This window comes from Arachis hypogaea, chromosome 11 (assembly GCF_003086295.3).
Source record: "Arachis hypogaea cultivar Tifrunner chromosome 11, arahy.Tifrunner.gnm2.J5K5, whole genome shotgun sequence".
In the NCBI taxonomy this organism is placed as follows: domain Eukaryota; kingdom Viridiplantae; phylum Streptophyta; class Magnoliopsida; order Fabales; family Fabaceae; genus Arachis; species Arachis hypogaea.
This window is the reverse complement of record NC_092046.1, coordinates 137615599-137623150: the sequence shown is the minus strand read 5'-3', so window position 1 is coordinate 137623150 and position 7552 is coordinate 137615599. Positions and strand designations below refer to the sequence as shown.

Genomic DNA, 7552 nt, shown 5'->3' with positions numbered 1-7552 from the left:
GATAAAAAAAAGGATTCTCGCACGCGACGCGACAGTGAAGCTGACGCGTCCGCGTCGTATGTGCGTTTGGAAGAAAATGAGGATGAACAGAGAGTCACGTGAAAGCGTGGCTGGAGGCACGCTAATGGCACAAATTGATCCACGCGGCCGCGTCATTTGAAAAAATAGCCTCCCACGCGATCGCGTCACCCACGCGAACGCGTGGCTCTGAGAAATCGACGTAAATGGGTGCATGGCAGCAAGTTGGGCTGGAGTGAGGCTGGACTCGTGCTGGAAGTCCAAAACCCTCCCACGCGAACGTGTGCCCCACGCGTCCGTGTCGTTTTCAAAAGATGGCCAGTCACGCGACCGCGTCACCCACGCGATCGCGTCACCCAGATTTTTGGCAAAAAGGGTTTCGAACAGAGAGTTGCGCGACCGCGAGGCTGCACTCACGCCAATCACACAAAACAGTCCACGCGATCGCGTGACCCACGCGTCCGCGTCACCTGACCTTATCGCGCACCACGCGACCGCGTCACAAGCGGCGCACAGAATATCCTGATCAGCCAATTTTTCCTATCTTTTCTTCTCTAATCCTTATTTTTCTTATCTTTTCTTATTTCTTTCTTCTTCCTTTCTTATTTTCTTTCACCTCCGTTATATTTTACTTAGTTTATTTGCATATTTCATTCATTGCATCTTAATTTTGTGCATATTTTTATTTTCTTTTCTAAAATTAATTATTTTTCCTTTGGTGTTAAAAAAATTTTTTTTAACTGTTGCATTTTCTCTTGAATTATTTTGGGTGCTTCATGACTTGTTTTATTCTAATTGGGTAATATTATTTAAATCAATGCTAAATTTTTATTTTACTAATATTTCTTTTGCATTGACATGAACTTACATTGTCTTTCATTACCCACTCTCTTCCCCATTGTTGCAAATTTTGCACCACTAGTATGCCATGGCTTCTATTGTTTTCTCACGTACATGTTGAAGCTTCCATGTAAATGAGACCCTTATCATTTGGCATTAACACCTATACTTTATTTATTTTTTTATCTTTATTTCTGGGTTACTTTTCTTCCTTTTTTCTTTCAGGATGGCCACCCGGAAGGGAACTGGAAGAAGTTTACATGGGAAAACAGACAAGTCCATCTGCACATTCTTTATAGAGAAAAGCATCAGTTGTAACAGCCCGTCTACCTGCACATCTCAGCATGCACCGAGGACGGTGCAATCTTTAAGTGTGGGGAGGTCGATACCGATCTCTATGGGTTAGTACTTTCTTGACTCAACACCAATATTTAAATTTTCTTTGTAGTTAGTTGTTGCATTTGCATATTTGATTGCATGTTTATTTGATTTTGTGCATTTAGTTACTACTTGGTTGAAGTAATATTTTCTTTTTCAAGAAATTTTTATAGTATTTCATTAATTTAAATTGAAAAATTTTTATGTTAAATTTATTTGAAGTTGTATTTGGAACATGGTTTTTGAGCCAAAGAACACACAACCTGTGAGATTTGAGCTTATTTACATGGTTACATTATTTAACCATAAATTTTTATTCCTGTGTGTTCCCTTCTCTAGAATTGCAATCTTTGCTTTGTTCCATTCTATATGTCCAATATTTAATATATTTACATGCTTGCATATGATTGAGGCCATTATTTGTTATTAGCTCACTTATCCCAAATTAGCCTACCTTTTACATCACCCTTGTTAGCCACCTTGAGCCTTTTAATCCCCTTCTGTTCTATAACCACATCACTAGCCTTAAGCAGAAAAACAAAAGTAAAAAAAAAAATTTCCAAATTGAATCTTTGGTTAGCTTAAGATAGAGATTATGTATCAACTAAGTGTGGGAAAACATGGGAACATGGGTTGATAGGAAAGGATTAAATTAATAAGAATAAATCAGGAATTTGGGAGCATGCTCATGTGAAACCAAATTAAACTAAAATACCATGTGCATTGATATATGTTGTGTTTATGTTTCAAAAAAAAAAGAAGAGAAAAATAAAAAAATCCAAAAATATTCAATGAATAAATAAATAAATAAATAAGGGGACAAAATTACCCCAATGTTAAGTTAATGAAAAATCAATGCACATGTGATAAATTAAAAAGAAAAATTTGGTACATGAGTATGGAAATTATACAAAAGTGGGAATTATGGGTAGCTAGGCATGAATTAGAATTATATAGAGTATATGTATGTTAGGTGAAAGTTTAGGTTAATTAAAGATTCACTTTATAAAGCTCACTTGGCCATACATATATCCTTACCTTTACCTCAGCCCCATTACAACCCTAAAAAGACCTCATGATGTTTGCATTGGTACATTAAATATTTGTTGATTGGTTAGATGAAGAACAAAGTTTAGAAAGCATGAATAGGGAAGAGTAGAGTGATTAACCCTATACACTTGAGAGACTAGAGTGATATACACTTCCTATGAGGGCTCAGTGTTTAATTCTATGTTCCTTGCTTTCATGAGCTATCTTCTTACAAGTTTACTTGTTTTTACTATATGATTTGAATTAGTGGAATCTGATTTATATTTGTCTTGGAGAATTTATTTATTTTTAACCAAGTAGGTAGAAGCATTCTGCATGTAGTTGCATTCATAGGTAGCATTTCATACATTCTATCATTCCTCTTCATCTCTTTATAGTTTCTCTTGAGCTTAGCATGAGGACATGCTAGTGTTTAAGTGTGGGGAGGTTGATAAACCACTATTTCATGGTTTATCTTGTGCTCAATTGAGTGGATTTTATCAACTCTTTACCCACTTATTCATACTATTTGCATGGTTTTACATTTGCCTTCCTAATTATGTGCTTTGATTGAAAACATGCTTCTTTGGCCTTAAGTTCCCTATGTTTAATCCTCTCTTATTACCATTAGATGCCTTGATATGTGTGTTAAGTGATTTCAGAGATTACAGGGCAGGAATGGCTCAGAGGATGGAAAGGAAGCATGCAAAAGTGGAAGGAATACAAGAAGTTGGAGAAATTACTAAGCTGTTCAGCCTGACCTCTTTGCACTCAAACGGCTATAACTTTAGCTACAGAGGTCTAAACGACGCGGTTCCAGTTGCGTTGGAAAGCTAACGTCCGGAGCTTCGATTTAATATATAACATGCCATAGTTGCCTTGATACTAGGTGACGCGAACGCATCATCCACGCGGATGCATTGCAGTTACAAAAATCAGCGTGGCAGATTTCTTCTCCAGCGATTTCTGGGCTGTTTTCGACCCAATTTGTGGCCCAGAAAACACAAATTAGAGGCTATAAAGTGGGAAAATGTATCCATTCATAATTAAGCTCTCATAATTCACAATTTTAGGATTAGATGTAGTTTTTAGAGAGAGGTTCTCTCCTCTCTCTTAGGATTAGAATTTAGGATTATTTCTTCTTCATCACAGGTTCAATGTTACTTTAATTTATATTTCTCTTCCATTTGAAATACTCTAATGCTTTTATTTTATTACTTTAATTATTAATTATCTTTTCAATTTAGCTTATGCTACATTCATGTTATGATTTTAATGTTATTTGAGGTATTTCAGTTTATTATTGCTTTCTTTTATTTATGTTACTGTTGCTTCCCATCTAAGGGCATTTTTATTCCAGCAAATTTACTTTTTCCCCTTTTGGTCTTGGTTAAGAAATCAGTAACTCAGGAGTTATCTTAGCTCAATATAATTGATAACTGTTATCTTTGCTAATTGAATTGACTTTCAATAATCCCAATCTTTTCTTAGGAAATAAAAAGGATTCGAAGGTCAAACTAATTAATCCTTTGACTTTCCTTTGCTTTAGTAAAGGTTGACTAAGTGGAATTAAGATTCAACTTTCATTATTATTGATAAGGGTAACTAAGTCTGGACTTCCAATTTCTCATACCTTGCCAAAAGTTTATTTTACATTTATTTATTTATTTTTAATTGTCATTTAATTTACTCGTCATTAAATTACTTGTTCCTCATTCTTGAAACCCCAAATTTACAATCTCCATAACCAATAATAAGAACAAACTTCCCTGCAGTTCCTTGAGAAGACGACCTGAGGTTTGAATACTTCGGTTATCAATTTATTTAGGGGTTTGTTACTTGTGACAACCAAAACGTTTGTACGAAGGGATTTTTGTTGGTTTAGATACTATATCTACAACGCGACTATTTTTATGAAATTTCTTTACAAGCAAAAATCCTAACGTCAGGCACTTCATCTTGTTGAAGAGGTGGAAGGCGAGGTCGGGGTGGTCAGAGAGGGCGTAGGTAGAGAGGGAGGTGTCGAGGAGTGGCTGCGGGAGACGGGGGCAGCGGAGGAGGAGCTGGTGGAGGGAGTGGCGGGGGTGGTCGGAGGAGATGAAGTTGAGGAGGAGGGAGCGGGTGGAGGAGTAGCGGCGGTGGACGAGGAGGCCGGGGAGGAAGGCGAGGAGGGGCTCAGGGGAGGAGGAGAGAGAAGGGTGGGGAGAGTGGCGGAAGATGTGGAAGAAGGAGAAGAGGGTGGCGGAGTGGGTGCGGCGGAGTTGGGTAGAGGAGAGGACGGAAAGCACCGTGGGGAGGGTGAGATTTTGTATTAAGAGTTTGAGCGCGGAGTGGGGGTCAGGGTGGCTGGTGAGGATGGTTGTCACCGTTTTCAGCAGCTGAGCTTCAGATGAGGCTGCGGCGGCTGCGTCGGGGGTTGTGGTCATTTTTATCGCATTAGGGTTTAGGGTGGTAATCAGCTAAACGGGGAAGGAAAAAAATACAAATGATGTCTGGTTCTAATGACCAAGTAATAAGCGGGAAAAAAAATCATGTGAACTAACTCGACAGATATTGATGGAGTTGTCCACAGGATTGCATAAAAGCCATGCAGATTCATTGTAGGCAACCCAAACCTGTTATCCTACAAATAAATGAAATAATTAGGATACTCGAATAAAAAATACACTTTAACATGCTGATACCCTAATTAAGTAATGAAGAGGATTTTTTTGAGTTTTCTTTCCCTTAAACATTTGTCTTTAATCATCTTAAGATCACTTAATGGCATGAATCCAAACAGATCATTTTCAAAACTTCTAACACTAACAATGCTATAGTTCCCTTATATTTTTATTTTTAGAAGCTTCACATTTTAATTTGGAGAGAAGGAAAAGGGGGAGGGGGGATATAATCTTCTTATTGTATTGAGAATCAGTGAGAAAGTCTCGAATAAGACACCCTTTTTCCTCCTAAATCTAATTCCACTATCACATTTCTCTCCAAAACTCTGAACTATCTTCCAATAAACAGTTCAGGGTATTAATACATTTGAACAAATCTCTCTCTCTTCTGTTCTGTTACAAATTCTTACATAATCTGCCGATTAGAGTGCCACCATTAGTCCACAAAGAAGGAAGTTGGCCCTAATTTAGACATCTGGTAAATCCAGTCGTACTGGTGCAACCACAACATCGATGTAGGAATCAAGTAGTGTATTTTTTTAGAGCTCATAACACTCACAGAGAAGACAAATAGGATGATATTCTAAGAATGAGAAAGTTCACGGTAAAATAATTACTTTCGGTCAAATTAGAGGCACCCTAAATCTTATCACAAGGAGAAGCAAGATTTAACGAAAAAACAAAAAGTAAAACTTTGACAAACGCGATGTTAAAAATAGAAAAATTAAGTCAGCCATATAGAAGACAGCTAAAATAAAATGATCCAGTCAAACATGAAGAGCGGAATGCAGTATTTTTGTGTCTACACAAAATAAAATCAGACGGACTGACGATTGTATTTATGAACAAATAAGGTGAAATTCAGTACACGGACCATGTTGGGTAGGCAACAGATTGGATAAGGACCAAGGACCTTCTGATCCTTCAAGAAATCCCGCTAAAATAGAATTCACCTTATTCCAAATGGTAGTTTGCTCTTATTATCATTTAAAATAATAAAAAACAAGTGGACTCTGTTCAGATCCCCTAACATGTCTGTTGCACAATGGATTGCAGAGTGAGAATAGATCTATAATTTCTATTAAAACAACACTCTGTTTGTGCAGATAATAAAGCATATAAAACATCTCTTGAGGACATGTATAAATTTCTCTAACCTTTAACTATGGATACCATCCATAATAATTACCAGGGAAGAAAATATTGATTACACAGTCACAGTTTACAAACGCCACAAAATCTAATATAATGTTGGAAAATTGGATACTTACATGAAATAATGGATCGTCATCACAGCAAAACCACCAATAAAATGGGTTCAACATGATGAACATCAGGAATCTAAATGCCAATTTGAATTTATTGTGTCAATCTGATAAGGAGGCCTTCGATATGCTTTTTCGCCTCTTCAATAGCCCATCCATTAACTTGAAATACGCAGATTTATGCAAACTAACTCCTTTCTGCTCTGATTCTTGAAATAGTTTCATTGCCTCTTTGTACTTCCCTTGAGTACAAAAATTAGTTATCTGTTCTGAGTAATCCATGTTTAAACCTTTCCTCCCCATTTCATCCATCATCTTAAAAGATTCTCCCAGATTTCCTGCTTTACAATAACCATCGATCATAGTATTATAAGTAAAACAGTCCGGTGAAAACCTACTCTCTACCATCTTTGCCACGACACAGCCAACTTCATCCATCTTACCTTCCTTACAGTACCACTTCACCATTATATTGTGAGTCACCGCGTTCGGCATGACTCCCTTTCCCTTCATTTCCTCAACCAACTTGAATGCCTCCACACTCCCCCGCCACTGAAAACACCCGTCAATCAGAGTATTGTAGGTAACCTCATCCGGCATCACCCTTAGGCTCTCCATATCATCCTTAAGGCTAATCGCCTCCTTGACCTTCCCCTCGTCGCACAAACCCCTCATGATTTTATTATAAGTCCAAATATCCGGTACCATGTCGTTTGCTCTCATAAACTCGACAACCTTGGCAGCCTCCTTCAACCACCTCAACTTACAATAGCCATGAAGCAAGATATTATAGGTGTTCCTATTTAGCTTTCATCTCAAGCAAAACCCCCCTAACCTTACTCAATTGGCCCTTATGCATCAACAATAGTATTGTAAGTGATATTATCAGGAGAACAAGTAAAATCAGTCATTTGGTTCATGAAGCTAAGAGCATTATTAAAATTATTATCAAGACAAGAACCATGGATCGAGATGTTGAAGGTGGTGGTGTTTGGGGTTATACCGAGCTTAAGGGAATCATTAAAGACTTGTTTGGAGAGGTGAATGGAGTGGGAGGAATGAGGGTGGCGGCGAACGAGGGAGGAGATGAGGGAGTGGCAGGTGAGGAGGTTGGGTTTAATGCGGAGGTGCTTCATCTTGTTGAAGAGCTGGAAGGCGAGGTCGGGGTGGTCAGAGAGGGCGTAGGCAGAGAGGGAGGTGTCGAGGAGTGGCTGCGGGAGACGGGGGCGGCGGAGGAGGAGCTGGTAGAGGGAGTGGCGGGGGTGGTCGGAGGAGATGAAGTTGAGGAGGAGGGAGCGGGCGGTGGAGTAGAGGCGGTGGACGAGGAGGCAGGGGAGGAGGGCGAGGAGGGGCTCAGGG

At 38.8% G+C, this 7552-nt stretch overlaps 1 pseudogene; it reads right to left on the bottom strand.

Annotated features, from left to right (window-relative positions):
- Window positions 1-6295: 6295 nt before the first annotated feature.
- On the bottom strand, window positions 6296-7104 carry LOC140176234 (uncharacterized; annotated as a pseudogene).
- Window positions 7105-7552: the final 448 nt, after the last annotated feature.